The sequence below is a fragment of the Amblyomma mixtum genome, chromosome 5 (genome assembly GCF_055824585.1).
Source record: "Amblyomma mixtum isolate Tamu chromosome 5, ASM5582458v1, whole genome shotgun sequence".
NCBI classification, from domain to species: domain Eukaryota; kingdom Metazoa; phylum Arthropoda; class Arachnida; order Ixodida; family Ixodidae; genus Amblyomma; species Amblyomma mixtum.
This window is the reverse complement of record NC_143016.1, coordinates 198,259,111-198,264,870: the sequence shown is the minus strand read 5'-3', so window position 1 is coordinate 198,264,870 and position 5,760 is coordinate 198,259,111. Positions and strand designations below refer to the sequence as shown.

Below are 5,760 nucleotides of genomic sequence, written 5' to 3'. Positions count from 1 at the left end.
AGGCCGCGTGGCGCCGCCACCGTCGCTGGAACGACCGAATAGCACAAATCCGGTAAACGAATTCAAATATGGCGGAGCAGTAGCGGCGCCGAGTTTTATTTGCATTAACTGCTCTGGTTAAGAGCAAAAGCTGTCATGGACTTTGCGAGTATTGAGCGAGTGTGTCTACTGTTACCCAGCTGGTGGCTCAGGATTAGAGCACCGAGAGGATGGAATGCGAGCGATTGTGATGACGGTGGTGGCGGCTGTCAACGTGAGTGATGTAGAACCCAATCAACCAGTGTACATTCAGTGGACGTCCGAGGTATGTCCTTTACTGGATATACGGATATCCGTGGGAGATCCGCCGACGTCCAACGGCTCTCGCACGGACCTCCGACGGAGGTACAAATATAATTATTTAGACTGCCGACAGATATCCATCTCGGATATCCGCCGGCGGATCTTTTGAGGATATTTGCAGGTAATGCATTCTTCACCATTATGAGGCAAGCCAGAACTACAACCACCAATCAGTGCACCTCCCAGGGCCACTGGGCTTATTAAAAGCCCGCAGAGTGTCTGAAATCGGACATACACCTTGCTGTATGTAATCTGCATGAATCTGTAAAGCAATAGACCAAAATGGCAAAGCATATCAGTCGGGATGATTTTATTATGACATAAATGCCGTCTTCAGTCTTCATGAGGAATTCATCAAGCCGGCCATACACAGCAGCAGGAAGGATACTGTACAGACCATGATGAATTTGTAGACAAGCCGGGGACGTCTTCTGCAGAAAACAGTAAACATTAAGTTCAGAATATGTCATTAAAGCAAGCGAATTTGACAGACACCATTCAGTTGTATGCAGTAAGTCCACCGTGCCAAGTAAATTAGTCATCTGCCGCTCCGAAAGCATGTTTACATCTTGAACAACTAGTAAGTTGTAAGCAACAGAGGTGAGAATATTTCTTGCAATACAAAATATTTTGCTTTTCCAAAAAAAACTGCAAAAACAAATGCCCGACTGCAAAGCTTTGTACCAGTTCATGAAAAATGCGCGTACATTGCAAGCTTGAAGGAATTGGTGAGCGCTATAAAAACACGGAAAAGGGATAAACACACAGGACAACTGTTTAATCTCAGAAGAAACATGACTAAATACACACATTTGACTTCATATCATACACACGAGGGAGGAACACACGCGCTGACAAGAATGAAGGAAAAACAGGTAAAAACTATGCGAGCTTACAACAGCCGAAGATTACTATTCTTGAGGTAGGTTAATTCTGTTCCCCCTAACATCACTGAAGGGGAGCTGACGCATTGCTTATCTGGAGCAACGTGCATAGCAAAATTTTCGATAATTTCTCGTTCCCGTCAGTTTCTAGCCCTACCTATTACTTTGGTGTTCTTTAGCAAGGGTATGCATTTACAGTGTGCGAAATGAGGTGCCAGATTCCCGGACTTTGCAAGTTGTTCACTTGATCTTTCGTGTTCCCGGAGCCTCTTGTTAAGGCATCTTCCCGTTTGCCCTGCGTAAGTTTGTTGGCAGCTGAGGGGAATGCTGCAAATGACGTTTTCGTCACACTTTACATAGGTGTTTTCGTGTTTAGTGTTGCACCCAGGTTTCTTTTTGTGGTCTTCATTCTCGTTGACCTTTTTACACATTCCAATGAGCTTATTGGGAGCTGAAGAAACCACCTGGACTCCGTACTTGTTAGCTGTCCTCCTTATTCTGTGGGAGATATTGTGAACATACGGCATCACGGCAGGGCGTCCCTCGTAGCTCGTTTTCTTAGTTTTGTGGGACCAAGTAACTTCTCTTAGTAAGCTTTCAGCAGTACAGCAAAGTAACTGCTACGGGTAACCGCTCTCCTTCAATCGGGAGACCTGTTGGTCTACGCTGTGAATTATCAGTCATTCCAGAATTGTAAAGCGAGCTGTAGCTACGTCTTGCCTGAAACCAGCTATAAGAAAATCTTGCCCCCACTCGATAATTCAGAGCGTAGACCAACAGGTCTCCCAATTGAAGGAGAGCGGTTATCCGGAGCAGTTACTTTGCGGCATTGCTGAAAGCTTACTAAGAGAAGTTACTGGGTCCCACAAAACTAAGAAAATGAGCTACGAGGGACGCCCTGCCGTGATACCGTAGGTTCACAATATCTCCCACAGAATAAGGAGGACAGCTAACAAGTACGGAGTACAGGTGGTTTCTTCAGCTCCCAATAAGCTCATTGGAATGTGTAAAAAGGTCAACGAGAATGAAGACCACAAAAAGAAACCTGGGTGCAACACCAAACACGAAAACACCTATGTAAAGTGTGACGAAAACGTCATTTACAGCATTCCCCTCAGCTGCCAACAAACTTACGCAGGGCAAACGGGAAGATGCCTTAACAAGAGGCTCCGGGAACACGAAAGATCAAGTGAACTTGCAAAGTCCGGGAATCTGGCACCTCATTTCGCACACTATAAATGCATACCCTTGCTAAAAAACACCAAAGTAATAGGTAGGGCTAGAAACAGACGGGAACAAGAAATTATCGAAGCTTTTGCAATGCACATTGCTCCAGATAAGCAATGCGTCAGCTCCCCTTCAGTGATGTTAGGGGGAACAGAATTAACCTCCCTCAAGAACAGTAATCTTCGGCTGTTGTAAGCGCACGTAGTTTTTACCTGTTTTTCCTTCATTCTTGTCGTCAAATGTGTGTATATAGTCATGTTTCTTCTGAGATTAAACAGTAGTTAGAAAGCGCTTCGTCCTGTGCGTTTGTCCCTTTTCAGTGTTTCTATAGCGCTCACCAATTCCTTCAAGTATGTATTTCCAACTCGCCCCAGTAGTAGCTCTTTTGTCTTTTACATTGCAAGACACCACAGCTACTCCCACAGGCAGTCACTTCCACACTGATGGTCAAAAAAATTCAAGTGCAAGAGTAGGGATCCTTACCACATCGTTGCAAGCTAGCTAATGACTTAGGTTGGGCACAAGGTACACTCATAGAGAAAAGTTTGCTGGATGTCGATTTTCCGAAAATATTTATTTTTGCATTGCCTCGCCAGGCAGTCAGCTGAAATTTGTTCAATAAGATCGAGTATCCATGTCCCCTCCTGGTTCTAGGCTTTTGATTAAATTGCTCTGGCTAACAGCACAGAGAAAATGTTTCACAAAGAACTCTCATACCACAAATTTTTATCCATTATTGTACAAGTACACTGCAGTATAGCTAGATACCCTCCGCTGCACAGAGAAAACAGAAGGAAAGTATCCATTATGTGACAGGGTCAAACTTGCACTGTAGTTCAAACTTACCTGAAGGTTGCTGCTGTAAGCTGCAGGTACTATATAGCTGCTAGCTTAGGTCAGTCACATCCACACTGTATGGACAAGAAAATAAAGTATGAGAGAGCACCTTATACTGCACGTTGTCAATGATGCAGCAAAACACAATCTCTGTCGAAACTACAATGCCCACAGGGTTCACTGATGAATCACGCATCAGGGCACTGACAGCATATTTGATGATCCACAGCTGCACAGGAGTAAGGAAGAGAGGTCTGGTCACAATCCAGGAACATGTGGCTCTAGGGGTGCCATATATGGTCCTGCTATCTGGCTCAGCATTGAGCCCTGTGGGCATAACATGTTTGGCAAAGTTATACCAAAGCACTGCAAGAGCTCATTGCACTCAGTGATTGGGAAGTAAGTGAAAAATGTGACTGAAGCTCGCAAATTTAACACAACAGTTAAGCTTTCCTAAACAATGCTACTGCACAGTGCAAAGTACTGTGTAGTGAGTGGATGGTTGGAGACTTCCATTTGGCAAGCCTAATAAATAAATTAATAAGCTATGGAAGTATGCACAACTTTTATATGACATTTTCAACCTACCTGTGCTTTCCACGGCTTGGCATAATTAATGTAGGCACCAATACACTCGGTAGCCGGGCCACATCCACACTGCAAAGGCAACAGAAAAGTAAGAAAAACTAAGTCGCGAAGCACTGAAAAACTAACACCGTCCTGGCACTATGCTTTTCGTGCATTCTGTTTCATCGTAATTATGAACCTACGCGCAACTGCCTTAAGATTCACACCATGCAACTACACACCGTCTCCATCCATGGCAGAATTCTGCAGGGGTGGCAACGAATCACCTCCTTTGATGAGAAACGTAGGTCAACTTTTTTTCACAAACACGAGAAACACGTTTGCGGCAGCTAATGCATAGTGCTTGCAACTTCCACTCCGTGGCAAACAAGTAGCGCAACAGAGTACAACTGCGTTAATGCGGTTTAGTCATCCCACAGCAACACCCTGAAAGTAATTTTCAAGCACAGTTACTTACCTCGCAAGTGTTAACACCATGGCCGCTTCTTTCATCCAAAGCAACAAAGCATGTCTCGGCAAGGGGTCAGGCGACACCGGAGCTTTTTCACGAGAGCCTCAGAATCAAACGAACGTCTTTTCGAGCGCGTAGATGACACAACACATTTGTAGCACAGCCAAGCAACCACAGAGCGAACAAACCGCACATTGCAGCAAAAGTAAAGGTCGAAAGGAGCACCACGCGACGAAAACCAACGAGACCATCGCGCCACAAATATTGGCTTGGCTGTTGGCTGATAGATTGGATTGGGTTGACTTTTAGGCTTACCGCTCTGCCGCGGCCCCTGGTAGGAGTTTATTAGGGTTTGTTTTCATGGAAGGCAGCATGCATGGCTACATGCCTCGGTTACCTCGAAGGAGTGCTGCAGGATAAAAGGGCGTTAATTATGAGCACTGGCGCCAGAAAGCCAAGCGATTCGTTTAATTCTGGTCCTTTAACATCAACACCATAGTTGAGTGATCTTAATCAATCTGAATATTAAACTAGTTGGTGGTAGAAATGTGATTGTGTGAATTTTGGCATTGGCAAAATAGAATTTGTTTTAAAATGTTCGTCTGAGGGAAAACAAATTATATATGTCATGTAAGCTCACATCCCAAGAGGGATGTTTACGGATACTCCTCGGACATCCGCCGGCGGATGTCCGCCAGCCATCCAAAAACGAACGTCCCTCGTACATACACAGAATCTCCGATGCGTATATCCGAATATGGACATACGTAGGCATGCCCTATGGACATCCCAGCCTGGCACTGGAGATTCGGACCTTACTCGGATATACCACGGATATCCGTGGTTGACTGGGAACGTAAAAAATCCTTGGGTGGCATGCTGACAACTTTGCGATGCGTTTGCACTGCTTATTCCTAGTAACTGCTTATGTTATTCAAACTTGAATTCCTTACGTGTTATCATTCTTCATTCAAGCACCAGTGCGGCCGCCGTAGCTGGCGCGAGTGCTGAAAGCAGACTGCGGAACGCATGAGAAGAGTTAGCATGTCGAAGTGTGCTCTGCATTTTGGTCGCGCCTATGCAGCGGGTTCACCGAAGGAATCATTCTACGATGCCTGTTTAGCGTTGAAGCACTGCACATATCTGGTCTGACCGCTACCCAATATGCTAAACTTATGCAGTTTATGGATTGCAGCAAAAAAAAAAAGAGGCACCTCTCTCGTTCTTTGCAATCGTGTGGCCGTTTTTGCTTTGCCTGCATGAATTGAGTAGTTGTTGGCGCTTGATATTTTGCGTCTTTTACTGCCCGTCGTGGTAGCCCAGATTTACATGGAAGCATTCCAATATTGCACTGCTGTTGTCAATGTATTGAGGTACTTGCCTCTTGCAGTATGGTGCCCGGGTTGCATCCCAGAACTTGAGAGACGAGGC

The 5,760-nt window shown here is 45.2% G+C and overlaps 1 long non-coding RNA gene across 1 annotated transcript; it reads right to left on the bottom strand.

The window, feature by feature from the left end:
* Positions 1-637: 637 nt before the first annotated feature.
* Positions 638-4,622, bottom strand: LOC149345391 (uncharacterized). Its single transcript, XR_016283287.1, has 4 exons — positions 4,336-4,622; positions 3,879-3,947; positions 3,300-3,364; positions 638-773 (listed from the first exon to the last, which is right to left on the bottom strand). It is a non-coding gene; the product is annotated as an uncharacterized LOC149345391 (long non-coding RNA).
* Positions 4,623-5,760: the final 1,138 nt, after the last annotated feature.